The sequence below is a fragment of the Scardinius erythrophthalmus genome (genome assembly GCF_964197995.2).
Source record: "Scardinius erythrophthalmus genome assembly, chromosome: 8".
Classification (NCBI taxonomy): Eukaryota; Metazoa; Chordata; class Actinopteri; order Cypriniformes; family Leuciscidae; genus Scardinius; species Scardinius erythrophthalmus.
Genome location: NC_138228.1, coordinates 2,356,571 through 2,374,125, shown reverse-complemented (window position 1 = coordinate 2,374,125; position 17,555 = coordinate 2,356,571). Strand labels below are relative to the sequence as shown.

General features: G+C 37.7%; 2 long non-coding RNA genes and 1 pseudogene across 3 annotated transcripts in view; all 3 read left to right on the top strand.

Annotated features, from left to right (window-relative positions):
* LOC308694995 overlaps positions 1-17,555 on the top strand; it is a 102,520-nt gene that overhangs the window by 68,312 nt on the left and 16,653 nt on the right. The gene's annotated exons all lie outside the window — the stretch shown is intronic.
* On the top strand, positions 4,758-9,477 carry LOC308694496 (interferon-induced very large GTPase 1-like; annotated as a pseudogene). Its single transcript has one exon. The product of its transcript is annotated as an interferon-induced very large GTPase 1-like (transcript).
* Positions 10,622-15,808, top strand: LOC308694994. Its single transcript, XR_014030655.1, has 3 exons — positions 10,622-11,124; positions 14,182-14,277; positions 14,855-15,808. It is a non-coding gene; the product is annotated as an uncharacterized lncRNA (long non-coding RNA).

Here is a 17,555-nt window from a genome sequence, read left to right as displayed (position 1 = left end):
GTGAATTCATCAGATGAGTTGCACACTCGTAGAATATTTTCTCACAAATGTCTTGTATATTTTTCTAGCACAAACACAAGTACATAACTACAACTGCTTGAATCTGCTGCGACGAGTCTCAAACACTGTTTTTCGCTTACAAGTGACAAGTTTCGCGCCCTCTCCCTTTTGCACCTTTGATAAATGTGAAATGTGGAGCAAAAGTGAGTTGTGCATCTGTAGAGGCTGTGGGCGGAGCCTACATGAATATTCATGAGTTTCCCGGGCGGATCTGGGGCCTCATTTATAAAACTGTGCGTAGGAACCTTACTAAAAGTGTTCGTGCACCCGAAAGCCAAAAATGGCGTACGCAAAAAAATATTCAGACTTATAAAACCGTGCCTACGCCAGAACCTGCGCTGAATTCACTTTATAAATGCCAGTCAGCGGAAGATTGTGCGTACAAGCGTCTCCTCCCCGAAATAACCATATATGGAGCTTACAACGCCTAGTTTTACTATGCAGATCCTCATCTACATATCATTTGCATATGATTATTCATCCACGTGATAACTTAAACGTTATCACGTGGATGAATAATCATATGCAAATGATATAAACGGTACAAGAAACATTACATTAATACAAATCAATAAGTTGTCTATCCTTGCCTTGTTTTTGAATAGCCTACATAAATCAAAGTGTAAAATACATTTCAGAGAAAGTTTTTCTCAATCTTTTCCACTTGCCGAATTGTATTTTTAATTGATTTATATTTTTAATGGAAACAGATAGGCCTTGGGCATTATTTGCACGAAACTATTTTCTCAGACAATCTGCTTTTATCATGATAAGCAATTATCTCTGTGGTTAAAACATTAAAAAACAGCATGCCAGAGGAAAAGTGTTCAAAAACAATCGCATCCACAACAAATATTTCTAATGATTGAATTGAAAAAAATGTTGTAACTTCAGTAATGATTTCATGTTTAAGTGTTTAACTCCATTAATTTGAATGGCATATTTAATATAAATGTTTATATCAGAAGTATTTTATTTATTTAAACTGTTATTTGCGTCAGTTTCACTAAACGGCTCAACACGCTCGCTGCCGCGGACATTTAAGAAGGAATGGATATTTGCTTCAAGTGACAGGCTTGGTGATTGAAATTGTATTTGTATAATCTTTCTGTATATGTTTAATTTTCTTTAGATTTTCTGTATAAAAGTGACCAAAAATACATTTAACTCCAGCTCACCATCGGTGTCGCCAAAGTGCTCCATCTCCAAAACGTTCGTACGCATGGGTCAGAGTTTGCGTGCATGTGCGCAAATTTTCCCGTCAAGTTTTTCTTTATAAATCCCACCTTTTGCGCAGGAACTGGCGTACGCATGTTTTGCAAGCTTTATAAATGAGGCCCCTGATCATTTTAGTTCACGCTCCTCGTTTCTCAGCAGGTTTAATGGATTATTTCAAAAAAGGTAAATATAGTTTCAGCGCGAACTTAAACTATAATTGTGTATTGTTTTGTAGAGTTTATAATATTTTTATTAATTTGCAAGTTTTGTGCATTCATCGATGACTGAATGATTGCAGGCATTCACTTCATGTAGGCCTATATAAAGCACAGCAAACTTCAACTCGTTGTATAAATTGCACCTTGCGAAGCTTTAAAACGGTGTCTTTTACTAATTGTTATCATTTGTTGATTGCAATAAAATAAACACATAGTTTATCAAATTTAGTAACACCACACAGTAAAACTGATGTTATAAAATCAAGGGTCAAAAACCCAACTAAAGCAAACACTGATCACCATCGTGGTAATATCAAATGAAACTCAATAAGTCATCATCATATAAACCTCTGTTAATTCTCAATAACTTTTGTAGACGTCTTACAGAAATAAAGTCAGTCTGGTTAGTAATAAGTAAAGCTGTAAATACATATTGGTGTTGTGAGGGGCCCATCCCTTGGTTCTGTGACCGGGGCCCAACATTTGATGCTACGCGCATCGATTTACGACGAAAGACTAACCCTTGAACTTGACGCACAATGTAATGACGAACACAAAAGCGCAGAGGATAGAGCAAAACATCAATCACAAATTAGAAGTATAAATCAAGAACTTGTGCAATCAAGATGTATGAACTACGACATACATCGCCAAGTGTTAGGGCCAATCTCATTTCTCTGTCTTTCCCCTTCCCCTTCCCCTTCCCCTTCCCCTTCCCCTTCCCCTTCCCCTTCCTCTACACCTTCGTCTGCGTCTTCCCCTTGCCCTTCGATACCGAGTGAAGGGGGATAGGGGGAAGAACGTTTCTCTAAGAAATGAGACACCACTCGATTACCGTTTGCGTCATCTTCCCTTTCCGCTAGCTGGCTGCTACGTCAACAGAGGCGATACGCGTTGACATAAACAAACGAAGATGCCGTCGTCTCGGGTTGTGATATCGATTGCCTGGTCTCCCTTTATCTTTGCACACTTGTGTGCCATCAGTCAAAGACATTGTTTCATTGTATTTAACGGCGGCGCCGGCGACACCATAAGCAAAACATTAGCAAACGGCAAACAGCGCATAGCTGCTAGCTAGCGGTTAACTAGTGATTCAAAACAAAAACATTACAATTAAAACCGCTTGAATGTTTTATTAAAGGTATCATAAAACACGAGTGTCATTGAACTGCTGAAAATACATACATTTGTGCGACTCACTTCTGGGAAATTCCTACCCCTCTCTTTCAAGTGTGGTCCTCCGCAGACTTCGTTTCAAGGGCTATGTAGCCCTACGCCTTGGCCCTAGCCCTTATGCTGCGTTCACACCAAACGCGAAAATGCGTCAAAATTCGCGCCTGCCGCGTCTGGTTATACGCGTGACCACTTTGTGTGCATTCGCGCGTCAAGAGCGAAATTGACGCGCGTAAAATCAAAAGTTTGAAGCGAAATTTCCGCGCGTCACGCGCGTCAAAGGCGAATCCCGGGGGCGAAAGTTTCGAAAGCTGTTGGCGGCCATCTTTTTCAGATGTTTATCGAGCATAGCATTAGCATTAATCGAGAGAATCACCGCTCGTATATGCTCTGGAGAGCAGAAACAGCTGCGTAGGGGACATCGTCGCTGTACTCGGGTCCACCAAAACCTCCGGAGGGTTTCAGGAGTTTCACAATTTGCTCCAGGAGGTAGGTTTGGTGGACCTAATGGTGAGGACGCTGACGAGGACAGCGTAGGCCGTATAAAGCCTCGGCCTCGAGTGGTCTCTGCATGACGAGCCCGCGCTGTACAGCCCGGCGCGAGGTTTACCCTCTCCCGCACCTAATCTGTCATTTATTTTTGTTTTGATAATAAATGGAGCCAGCCTCCAGAAGTGAAACCTGTCCTGTGATTTTTTTGAAAAGTTTTTGTACACTTAATTGTGTTTGGTGTCTTTACATTAGAATAATAAAGTTTCATATAGGCTAATCTAGAATAGATATGGAATAAATAGCATTCAATACAAATGAGTAGGCTATCTCTCATATTGAAATCGAGTTTTTAAGTGAAAGATTTGCTTTGTTGTGCATTTTAGTCATATTACAAAATAATGTATTGAGGCCAAACATAAAATAACATTATAAACTGTCAGTTCACCACGTGACAGCAGCAAGCAGGCAGGCTCCTGATTGGTTAACGCGGCGCGAATTGACGCAGAAGTTCAGATTTTTCAACTCGGGCGGCAGACGCAAATTTGCGTCAAACGCGTGATGCACAAAAAGCACAATTCGCGCTTGACGCGCGAAACGCGCCAGACGCTCAATTCGCGTCATTCGCGCGAACTAGACGGGCGAATTCGCGTCTACCGCGCCGCGCTAAACGCCTCATTCGCGCCGTAAGACCGCATTTTCGCGTTTGGTGTGAACGCAGCATTAGTCAAAATGAGAATTGGGACACCACTTCCCCTCACATGAACGCGCAAAACCGAGGGGAAGGGGTAAGAGTAAGGGGTAAGACAGAGAAATGAGACGCAGCCTTACTATTTTGGCATGAGTCAACTTGCATATTTTGCAAGTTAAAATGTGAAATGAGTCGCTTCACTTCAAGAGTTCTTTATTAACCCCCCAGAGCCGTGTGGAGCACTTTTATCATGGATGGATGCACTTTTAAAGACTTCAAAACAGAAACCAGACAAAAAAAAAATGATATAAAAAGAGTTAAGAGCCCAACTAATGTAAACAATAATCAGTTATGGTGACTTCAAATAAAATAGAGTTAAACCTCTCTTAGTTCGCAATAACAACTTTTGTAGACTACTAACAGAAATAAAGTCAGTCTGGTTAGTAATAAGTAAAGCTGGTAATGCTGTTTGTGCCGTTTTTTAATCCTCCTCTGCTGAGATCTTCAGAGATCTTGTGTCACATGGGCACATAACCACACTGTGGGAGGCAGAATTATTGCTGGTTGGGTAGGGGATCAAATAATCAAATGCTAATCATTTTATAACCTTTATATAATGTGTTTTTCTCTGGATTTTCTTGTTGATATTTCATCTCTATCAGTTAAAATAAACCTACCTTAAAAACTATAGACCCTTCCTTTCTTTGTAAGTGGGCAAACTTACAAAATCATCAGGGCATCCAATCATTATTTTCTCTGCTGTATATTTGTTCTGTATAAAAGTTATTTCTCAAAATAAATTCAATATTTGCTTAATCAACAGGGGAAACAAGGACTGTGGACAATCAGGAGTCCGTCCTGATCAACACCATCATTACAACAGGAAAATACTGAAAAAGACGGAAAAAATGAATAATCTGTTTCACAAACTTCATCTTGAAGTCGGGCGTCTCAATAACCTGAGCCCAGCAGATGTTCTTCAGATAACTACACATTCTCTACAGTCCAGTGAGTCTTGTGCTGAGGAAGAGCTGGTTCAGACTTTCCTTCAAAAACTATTGATGATGAACTACAGAGCAAGATACATCAAAATTAAAGAGACCAGTAAACAGGATCAAACAAAACAGGGAGATTCCTTGAAAACCAGGAGTAATTTTTTTGAAAAAATGTCTTTGTCAAACAAAGGAACGAATCGATCTGATCAAATTCACCCGATGGATGTTCAGATGGCTGTGTTTCTTTGTGCTGATGATTTCCTGAAGCAGCTGATGGTCACTAAACTGTCTCAGTGTCAGTACGCTCTGCCTCTGCTTGTTCCTAATCCATTCACACAACAGATTGAGTTTCCTCTCTGGACATTCAGACAAATCAACAAGAGCTGGAAGATGAGAAACCCCAAAAATGAAACCATCAGTAAAACCCAGCTGATCTACAAGGCACAAACTCCAATGGTGTCTTTCTTCAGGTTTGACTCTGTGTCTTCATCCAAGTCTGAGCTGATGAACAGTCTGATCAATGAGAAACACAACACGTTCTTCCACAGGAACTGCCCAGGCAGCAGCAGATCCAGAGTCCTGATGGATGGAGTGGTGGAGATCGCCTGGTTCTGCCCCTCTGGGAAAGACACAGATAAATTCAATGACTGTGTTGCGTTCTGTAATCTACACGGTGATGCAGGAGACCATGAGAAACAGCGGCTGATCCTCACTGAAATGTCCTCAGTCAATGTTGTCCTTCTAGCACAACCTGACAGGAATTCCAGAAGTGCAAAAACAATCCAAAACCTGTACTCAAACACGAAGCCACTCATTTGTCTTTTCACTGAGGATGAATCTACTATGATTGAGACAGACAAAGGAAAATACAAGATTGGAATGAAAGACAGAAATCAAGCAGAAGTATCTGAAGATCTCAGAAGAGCTATAAATGATTGTCTCTCAGAATCATCTTCCACTTTCAGACTTGAAGATTTGTCCAAACACTCAGACATCAGAGTAGATGAGAAAGATAATGAATACTGCAGGAGAGGAAGAGAAGCAGCACAGTCGATGATTAGTTTGCTGGTGGAGAAAGATCTGATAGGAATCAAAGAATCAGTTCTGCCTCATCAGGGAAAACTGTGGCATCAGTGGTGTGAGAAGAACAAAGAACTACACCGACTTCGAGGAGATGAAATAGAAATGGAAATCAGTAGAAAATGAACAGAGCTGGAGAAAATCCGTAAACAGCAGCATGAATCTAACATCAGTGAGTTTATGAAGCTCTTCATTAGACAAATGAACTCACATGAGAAGATGTTTTTCATTAAGTGGCTCGGAAACCTCCTGGATGAACATACATCAGCTGATCTTTCTGTTATACATCACAAATATGATGAAAAGTGGGCAACAGTCTTAAAACTGAAAGAGAAACATGATAAATCTGAACAACTCATAGCTGAACAAACTGAACTTGAGAGAATATCTGAGGATCTTCAGGCTGCAGGCTTTGGTTTGGAGCACATCATGAGGGAGATCGGTCAGATCTATGAATCATGTTCATCTGTGAAGGAGAACAAGAAAGGCCTGCAGGTTCACTTCTCTTCTCTCCCGAGTCTTGCAGCAGAGATGATGATCTCTGGATTTCCACTGGAGCTGATGGATGGAGATGCTGTTCATGTTCCTCTGATCTGGATCTCTGCTGTTCTAGATGAACTCGTAAAGAAACTGGGAGATCAGAGAGTCTTTGTGCTGTCAATTTTAGGGATTCAGAGCTCTGGGAAATCCACCATGCTGAACGCCATGTTTGGACTCCAGTTTGCCGTCAGTGCCGGCAGGTGCACCAGAGGAGCGTTCATGCAGCTGGTCAAAGTCTCAGACGAGATGAAAACACAAATGAACTCTGACTATATTCTGGTTGTTGATACTGAGGGTCTTCGTGCTCTAGAACTGGCTGGAAAATCAACAACACATCATGACAATGAATTGGCCACATTTGTTGTAGGTCTTGGACATTTGACCTTTATCAACATCTTGGGAGAAAACCCATCAGAGATGCAGGATGTTCTTCAGATTGTTGTTCAGGCCCTCATGAGGATGAAGAAGGTCAGACTGAATCCAAGATGTGTGTTTGTGCATCAGAACGTCTCAGACGTCACAGCTGGAGAGAAAAACATGGAGGGAAGAAGACGACTGCAGGAGAAACTGGATGAGATGACAAAACTCGCTGCTAAAGATGAAGTCTATGATGCAGATCGGTTCAGTGATATTATTAGATTTGATGTCCAGAATGATGTGAAGTATTTTGCTCAGCTCTGGGAGGGAAGCCCACCCATGGCACCACCAAACCCAAACTACTGTGAGAATATTCAAGACCTCAAGAAGACTATTATATCTCATGCCTCAGAATCAGATGGAATAAAGCTGAAAGACTTACAATATTGTATAAATGATCTCTGGGAGGCTTTACTGAATGAACGATTCGTCTTCAGCTTCAGATTCAGAGATTTCAGCCTACAGGAAACTGGAGACTGAATACAGCAAGTGGTCCTGGAGTCTTCGCAGCGCCATGATGGAAACTGAGAATAAACTGCAGAACCGATTAGAAAATGAAGCAATTCATGAGGTTTTGGAAACTGATCTTCAAAGAGAACTGAAGAAAATAAGTGAAGAAGTGAAAAAATCAATGGCAGAATTATTTGAGAAAGACAGAGATAAAGATACGCTGATTCAGTGGAAAACATCATTTGAGCTCAAAATCAAGGATGTTCAGGAAAACATTGTGAGAGAAACAAAGAGGAAATTAAATGAGGTTCTTCAGCAGGGAGGCCTAAAGAAAAAGATTGATGATAAGAGGAAAAAGCATGAAGACACTCTCTATAAAAAGAGTGAAGAACTTGCCTTAAAATTCAAAGACAAACGTAACGATGAAGAAACACTGAAGAAAGAGTTTGATTTGTTTTGGGAACAGTGGATGAAGAAGATCATCACAGACAATCCAAAAATCAAAGACATTGATATAATGAGAGATGTGAGAGAGATGCTCAGTAATGTGTATGAAAGTGCTCCTGTAGACCACTGGAGCGAGAGCAGTGAGGACAAGAACATTTTCACTGTGCCAAGTTACTCAGATTATGCTATTTACAAAACGTCCACAAAAGGAAAGATTGTAGAGACTGTAAAAGAATTTTGCAAAACAGTTAAAGAAACATTTGGATATATTGAAACTCTGTCTCCAGATGACGCCCAAATAAGATCATTAGTCGCAGATGTTGCTCAGAAGACAAACGAAATGATTAAGTCATTTAACATTTCAAAGACGGGCTACAACAAGAGCTACATTCAACAAGTTGTAGATTACATCAAGGCAGGAATATCAGCCCATGAGGAAGGAGTAAAATATGTGTTCAAGAATGAATTCTTCATGGATTTGTCTTACTCCATCTTTAAGGAAGAAAAAAAGATGATCACTGAACAACAGAGACTGTTCAGGGAAGCCAATGATCCTGTTCTCTATTTGGAGAAGAAGAGAGAAGAGTACTATAGTATTTTCCAGAAATTCTGCAGTGGATCTACTTCAGCTGCAATTTTTGGTGAGATCATCTGTCAGAAACTTAAAGAGCCCATTGAGCAGAGTGTCTACAAGAAGACTGCCAAAGATCTGACAGATGAAATTAAATCAAACTCTGCAGCACTGAATGGAAACCGATCAAAGCTGGAGAAACATATCCTGAAGGTACTGGCAGAAAAGGAGGATTTTGGCAAATACATGAAATACATTCATAATCCCAGAGATTACTTCAAGAGCTTCATCAGAGATGAAGTCAGTCAGTACATCAATAATAAGTTCAGAGTCAGTGTTTTCCCCAAGATGAAGGAGAACATTGAACTCCTGCAGCAGAAAATAATAAAAGCAGCACATGAATCTGCTAAATATGTTCAAGAGAACAGAGGAGATGTTGGTTTGTGGAAGGAGAATTTCACACAGAAGCTCTCAGCTGAGCTGATCTTCTCTGAACAAGACCTCAGTGGAGTGAAACATCGTGATGTTGAGGATTTCAACATCCTAAAAGATGTGATAACACAAGAACTTCCTGCTATAGTGTCTGACATCAGCAGTAGATTCAACACAAATACATTTCCTGTAAATCTGGACCACAGATTCAGACCAGATGAGATTCTGATTAATCACTTCTGTAAGTGCTGTTGGGTTCAGTGTCCGTTCTGTAAAGCCATCTGCACCAGCACCATAGAAAACCATGATTATAAATTAGACCACACTGATCACAGTGTTCCTTTCCACAGAGTGACTGGAATATCAGGGAGGTCATACAGGAATACAACAAACTTGTCAGTTTGGATCTGCACATCATCTGTAGCAAGCAACGATCGAGAATTTCACCATGATGCCTCAGATAACGCAGTCCCATATAGAGAATTCAGAACAGCAGGAGGAAAATATGCAAAGTGGAGCATCACCCCTGATACCTCTGAGCTGCCCTACTGGAAGTGGTTTGTGTGCAGATTCCAGGAAGATCTGGAAAAACACTACGAGAAAACATTTGAGAGGACAGGGAGTGATAAGATACCAGATGGATGGAGAACATGCACAAAACAGGAGGCTATTGAGAGTTTGGATAAATACTTCTAAATGTATAAATGAAAGAAGTTTAAAGGTCTTTGATTTGCGGTTTGAAAAAAAAATAGTTTATGTTCATCACCACAGTGAATATGTTATCAATTCATTATACTTTACAGTAGTTTAAATAGTTTGTTTACAACAAAAGTGATTGTTAATATGTGGTACATTTGTTATTTGCAAACTAGTCTTCACTGGTAGTGGTAAACCTGTAACAAACCTTTATTTAACTGACTGTTTGAAAGACTCTTCTGTGGCAAACCAAGTGGCATCACTGAAGACTTTCAGATGCAAAGATAATTTACATGTAAAAAAAAAAAAACAATCTGAAAGTTCACAAAGTTGTGCAGTCGGACACTTTCTACTTTCTGTAGAGTCACCTGATCTAGATTAAAGTCACACAGTTTGTGTTCATGCAGGCGAAGCCAAAAGCCTTTGCTTAACTTTTAAATTGCCGCTACATCTTCTTGCCAATACACAACTGAGCAGAATGTTGTTTCTAAGCTGAATTTGTGCATGTGTGTAAAAATGTGAGCAGTCATGTAATCTACAGAATATTTCATAAAGTATATGAGGATACGGGGTGTGATATACGATCATGTTGTGCATGTAAATGATACCACTTTAGATCTTATATAAATCTTATATATTTAGTCAGCAGAACTGACTGAAAGGTGAAAGGTGTTAGATTAGGAATTATATGTTTAATGGTTGTTGTAAGAGCATTCGAAAACAAAATGTTATCAAGTCTCCTATACACTGTTAACCCTTGGTTAACAGTGACATTATCATACCATTTTCAATTAAAACAGTAATATACCTTAAAAAGCAATGCATTCTGGGTTATATTTGTCATTTTCAAGAAAATAGCCTACAGGAATATACTGTGAACTAGATAAAAAAGTTTGTAGACAAACGTTACGTTGTGTAGGAAATTATTTGAATTTTGATTGATATTTTAGACAAATACACTTCCAGATACATACGCACACACACACTTACACAAAGGCCCAAAGCACAGAGGACGAAAAGCACGGAAGAATGCCCATTTAAAAGAGACAATGTTGTCACCAAACCCCCCTTGACTGAGGCAATATAAGGCTGATGTCACATGCTTTAGTTCCTCTGGAATAAACCCAAGAAACTGCATAGGAACAATGTAACCCAGTTCTGTATAATATGACTGCTTTTTTGACTGTTGGTTGTTGCATTTTTGATTTTTGATGGCGTTTGCATCCCTGGAGAGAAATTAGTTCTCTTCTAGCTCAGTTTATTAACTGCAATTCTTTTTGCTTTTATTGCTCTGCTGTATTATTTTAACTTGAAAACCTCGGATGAGAACAAGTTATGTTTTACTCCTGCTTGAACTGCTTTAAGGTAAATAGCCTGTGTAATATCCACTCATACAGGACTGCCCTGTTGAGATTGGATAAGCTGAAGTTTTATAACCTGTAACTTTTTGATGATTTGCTACAAATATTAATCATTGTGTAACCAGTATTTTTTAGCTTTTGTTTAAATAAATTTTTATTTCGAAAGACAAACACTGTTAAGTCTTACTTCAGCCTATAAAGACAGGTCTATAGTAATATACAGAGCATTATATTATACTTTGCCTGACCAAAGACAACGAGGATCCAGGAACGATTCTGCTGGAGAGTAAGCATGAATTTGATCCATATGCCTTGTTGTCAATGATTATTGTTTACGAGAGTGTAGGGACACACCTACACTGTAAGAAAAATCTGTAGAAATTACAGTATTACTGGCAGCTACTTGCCAGTAACTTACTGTAGATTTAAATTGATGTTATTTACTGGCAACAATTTGTTCAAAATTAAATGAACATTAAACATTAACAAGTCTTTATCTTTACAGAATAAAACTAAAATAACATCCTCATACAAAGCATTCTGGGAACCAAAATCTGAAGGAAAAAAACAGAAAAAGGTTGATGAAGATTTCTGGTTCCCAGAATGCTTTATTAGATTGTTATTTTATCATTTTATTCTTTAAAGACAAAGACTTGTTAATGTTTAATGTTCATTTAACTTTGAACAAACTGTTGCCAGTAAATAACATAAATTTAAATCTACAGTAAGTTACTGGCAAACAGCTGCAAAACTACAGCAAATTTTTTACAGTGTAGATTTACTGGTATAAATTAAACAAGCTATAGTGCTATTCTGACCTGACAGCAAAAGACTACCTAGCTACTTTGATACTAGGGGTTCTTCAGGGGGATGAGATAAATACCAGATCTCACCACAGTTGGCATGAAAAAGCCTTGCCAGAAAGTTTGAAGAAGTTTTAAAAGCTTGAAGTTTGAAGGTTTTTATAGTTCCAAGTTTTAGTTTAGTAGTTTTAAAGGTTTGAATGTTTTCAGTTTGAAATAGTTTAAGCTTTAGTATTTTTTAAAGTTTTCAGTTTGAAGGTTTTCAGTTTAGAAATATTAGAGAGAATGGAAAATGAGTCTTGATGGATTAGAAATAGTACATATAATGGCAGCTGATGGAGTCAAATGGGCCTCTACAATAGTCAAACTTTGAATTTAGTTTGGAGTTAGAATGACAGAAAGTTTATAGATAGATAGATGTTTTTTCAAAACAGAAGATTGTCACTTTCAAAATGAAATGTGAAAATAAATGGAAAGTGTAGCGCCATTACAGTAACAGTTATAGATGCTCACGTGGCAAGATTACTTTTTATTTTACTTTTTTCCCAGCATTGAGCATTACAGCCAATCACACACGACTCTGTTGATCTAATGATGTAATGCCCAATCAGATGAGTTGAAAAGTGCAGTAAGATATTAATTCATAATCCTTTTATTTTTTCATGCTACTCAAATAACAATGTCTTGATTTTCGAATGCGTAAAAAGCAATTGACTAATTCATAAACGGGTCATAAAAGAATGACATTTTCCCTCCTCAAAAATAAAAGTTTAATACATTATTTTAATCGACAGTAATCATTATTACAATATCACAAGTAATAATCGACAATGATGACATTTTTTCCAGTTACTAGGCAAAAAAGTTGCTGTCAAACCCGCCAATAGTAAGCAGCAAATCACTTTTATTGAGTGAGTCTGAGATTGAACAGATTCAATAATATTAGAAAAGCATCCCAGTATGCTCCTAATGAAGCTGGTTGAGAAGTGTGTAAAAGGTATAAAATAAAAAAAGTTTTGATTTGTTTAACAAATTTTCGGTCAGTATTATTTACATAGGCTACTTTGATTTTAGTTATTTGAGTTATAAATATATTATTTTTTGACTGCTTTTTTATAAGATTTTTATTTAGATTTTTTTTCTTCATTTGAAAGTATATTGGGTTGGTATAAAGGCTGGTTTCTAAAGTACTTCTTCCAGCCTCTATCTATTAATGCTCATGGGTAGCCTAAATGGGCTCCATTCAGACCTTAACATTAAGTATTTTACTGTTATGTGTCAACACGATTCAACAAGACATTTTCACCTGGCTATACCCAATGTTTAGTTATTTGATCTGTTGTGGTATTTATGCAAATTAGCACATACGTAATTAGATTATGCACCGTTGTCCATGTTAACAAACAATTTAAAAAAAATTGTAATTCATTTTTTGTTTGTCTTGATGTAAGTAATCAACTCAGTCATTTTCATGGTGATATCTAAAGGTTTAAATCTTTACCCTATTCACGTAAGAAAAATAATAAATAGGCCTTACTCAGGACATATTGAGGATACAAAATAAGTTGAGTTTGGTTCTGTTGCAATTTGTTCAACCTTTTTTCATAAAATGACTGGACTAGTCTGTTATCAAGAAATAACATTAGAATTCAACCAAGCCATGTAATAAAGTTAAATAAATGCTGAGAAAACTCACATCATACATTCAATAAGATATATGCAAGAGCAAACTAAATACACTAATATGTGTCAATAAGTTCAGTATGATTGCACAAACACTCTCATCTCGTCTCAACACTTTTGATTAATGCCTATGCAATTATTAATTTTGTCATTTCATTTGAATATCAACATTTGTAAGATTTTGTTATTTTTTAATGTAATTCTGTAATGCATGGGGGTATTTATTCAATAATTCCATTAATTAGATGAACATTTACGAAATCTTCACTTTTAAGCAAAACATGCTAATTGAGTGAAATAAATAAAATATGGATGATGATTTAAATAAACATTTAAATATACATATGCCTGTAGATAAACAATGTAATTAATTTACCTTAATGGATTTTACTGGAATTCTGATTTGTCTGTCATTATTTATTCAATTATAACTAAATTTAATTTAAAATAGAATAGCTGAGCTTAGTATGTTACATTACATTGTAACATTGTCAGCCTTTTTATATCAAATATTGTTCAAAGAAGTATTGATTTTTTTTTCTTCTTTTCATTGGGAAATAAGTGTGCAAATGTGTCTATTTATGTCCTATAATAACACACTGGCTGATGCATCATCATCATCCTCCTCATGGATGAATCCCCCCCCCCCCCCGCCGTTTCACTTTTGGGCCGGTCGAGGAATTATTTTTTTTTTTTCACATTTCAATGTCACGTTTACATTATGCTACACACGTTCCGCATTCTGACACCGCAGCGCGCAGCCTCTGCATGGGTTGTACCATGTGAGGGAGTTCTCCCCTCCCCTCCTATAGAGTTGGTTGGGTCCATAACCTGTCTTTTCCAAAACGTTTTCTCAGGTAGGCTACCGCGGCACCGCCGGCGCCTATAGCTGGGCCGGCCCGTACAGTAACGGTACGCGTCAGGGAGGATGGATGGGAGGAAGAGGCCAAGAGGTATGGAAGCTTTGTTTCCGCCACAGAATAAAACAGTTTAAAAATAATTGCGACTTTTTAATCTCACAATTGCGAGTTTACATCTCGCAATTCTGACTTTATTTCTCAGAATTGCGAGATATAAAGTCAGAATTGCATGAAATAAAGTCGCAATTGCGTGTTATAAAGTCAGAATTGCGAGATATAAAGACAAAATTGTGTAAAATAAAGTCGCAAGTTCTTCTTATAAAGTCAGAATTGCAAGATATAAAGTCAGAACTGTGTGTTATAAAGTCGCAATTGCTTCTTATAAAGTCAGAATGGCAAGATATAAAGTCAGAACTACGTGAAATAGTCACAATTGCTTATAGTCAGAACTGCAAGATATAGAGTCAGAATTGTGTGATATAAAGTCGCAATTGCGTGTTATAAAGTCAGAATTGCAAAATATTAAGTCAGAATTGTGTGAAATAAAGTCGCAATTGCTTAAAGTCTAAGTGAATATTTAACCATAGGCTACATTATTTGTTAACCCATGGTATTAATACAAACAACACAATAGTACGAGCTGAACTGTTGCTTCATTTATCCAATTTAGAAAAAGTGCTAATTTGGAATTCCACCATGGAAAAAGTGGGCCGGTCTTGGGCCTGAAACTCCCGGGCTGAAAAGTGGCCCCACTCCGGCCCTGCACACAGCGATCATGTTTTCATAAAAGAAGCCATTGAAGACCTCAAGATCTGCAGCTTTTGACCAGATTTAAAGCAGAACAATTATAAATCTACTTCTATTTCTCTTCTGTTATATTCAAGCCGGACAGCTGTGATTAAATCTGTCAAACTTTTTACTCTAGTGAAAATTTCTCAGGATGTGGTTATTAGTCAGTTTCTGTATAAACAAATACTTTATTAAAGTCTAAACTACAAAAAAATCTGTTATACACTGTTAACACACAGTAACCTCTTGCACACACCCCAATGACAGGACATGATGTCTCACTGTATGGGGTAACTTGTCACAATGGAACCTGCCATTAAACTATTATAATGTATTTCAGTGTATGTAATGTATTTAAGTGTATGTAATGTATTTCACACACACACACACACACACACACACACACACACACACACACACACACACACACACACACACACACACACACACACACACACACACACACACCATCCTATAGAGCAAATCTCCACAAAGACACGCCATTAAAAGCATTAGACGGCGCCCTCTACTGGATTGAGTTTGTCCAATAATATTTGTCCAAACTACAGTGTTGATGTCCTACTGTATCTACAATGTAAAACAATTCGCAGTTAAAAATAAAACAAAGACTATTGAAGTGACTATTTCAGACTTACTTCAAAATGTAACGTCTAACTCAATGAGCTACTTTGTAATTATTTGTGAAATGTACAATCAATTTCTGAGTGAAAATAGTTTCAAAGTAAATCCAACACCATTTGTTTCAGTGGTGTAATACTTGACCTGTGTTTCTAACAGTGTCATTGGTCAAATGGTTGTGTGTGAGAATATATGGAAAAACTAAAATAAAGAAAAATGAGCAGAAGACATGAATATGAGTTTTTAGATAGCCTCAGTCTTCCACATTTTTAAAAGAGATAAGCCTCATAATTACTCTTTTCTGTGTGACAACTAGCCCTGGTTGTTATTAAAGAATGTTTAGAAATAGACATACTAACCAACATATAAATCTTAATAGCATAATAAGAGGACATAATGACTCATTGTGTATATGCACTTCATAAGTATAGTGGGCTATACATCATAAATCTACATGAAAAGGTGCAAACACAAGAAAGCTGATTCCTTAAACGCAATATTACACTTTTTAGAAGAAAAAGACACATTTCTAGAAACCTTCACTCATTTTTTCACAAATCCAAATTTTCAAACTAAACTCACAAAGCCGTTGACTCTTCTGGCAATCTAACAATTGCTTCAAAACAATTTAAACTGTACTCATAATCAAACAATGCTTTCAGATCATACACACATTATTCAATAAAATAAGCACTAACAGATCATTCATTAGACCCTACATCAAAAAATGAAGAACACAGCATCCTGAACATTACAGAAAAAAAATGATATTGTATACACCAAACAATTTTTTTGCAATTACATAAAGTATAGTAATTGCAACTGAGTAAGGTAAATGTGTTGTATGCACTGCAAGTATAGTATTGTACTGAATATTGAATAGTAGGCCTATTGAATGTCTGTATATTCAGCACTTGCATACTGTAAAAATACTGCAGTCCAACTGCAAAAGACAAAAAGGTCCAATAAAACTCTAAATGAAAAGCATGTTACGGTACACTCAAATACTGTAAGTTATGCAACTGCAAAATCAAGGTCAATGAGAGACTGATTCTGCTTCAGCTTCAGGTCTTCCTTCTGGTTCTGGCCTGAGGACTTTGTCCACGTCAATGGCAATGTCAGCTCTTGCCAGACGAAGGGAAAAACCTTCTAGTCTGACTGTTCAGAGGAGAGAAAGAGCTGTTGTCACGGATGAAATCAGAGCCACAATCATAGACCATGGGATGAACCATTATCTGGATTTTTCAACAAACCAACAGGTAAGTAATGCATTTCATGAGGGCTATCAATGCAGTTGCTATTTACAGTATTACAGTAATTGCTGCCCACCATGTATTGTATTTTTGTTCCTCTAAAGGACACAACGTCTTCCTCGCTCTGGGGGAAGAAGAAAGCTTCTCAGTGAAGACCAAGAACATGCCATTGATGGATGGGTCATTGCTGACAATGCAATAAAACTGAGAGAAATTCAGACCAGAATTGTAGAGGACAACCTGGTATTCCAGAACGTGGGAAGCATCGGCCTGGCTTGATCGGACTTACAATGACTATTCCACACTTCTTTTTTCCCCACTATTGTCTATTGCTACTCTACAAGTAAACATATCCACATAGTGAAAAGCATTTATGTAAAAATTGTCCTTGATTTTTCTTTCAGAGAATTATGGAGTTGGAGGCTAATCAGACACTGCATTAATTCATGTGTGTAGACGAGGCAGGGTTTAACCTGGCAAAAACACGGAGACGAGGAAGAAACGTGATTGGGAAAAGGGCCACCGTTGATGTGCCGGGTCAGAGAGGAGCAAATATCACAATGTGTGCTGCGATCTCAAGTGCTGGTTTGGTCCTGCAGAAAAGCCAGATTGGTTCCAACAACACAGAGCGCCTTCTTTAGTTTTTAGATGACCTCCACCAACAACTGGTGCCAGAAGCAGAACAGCTGG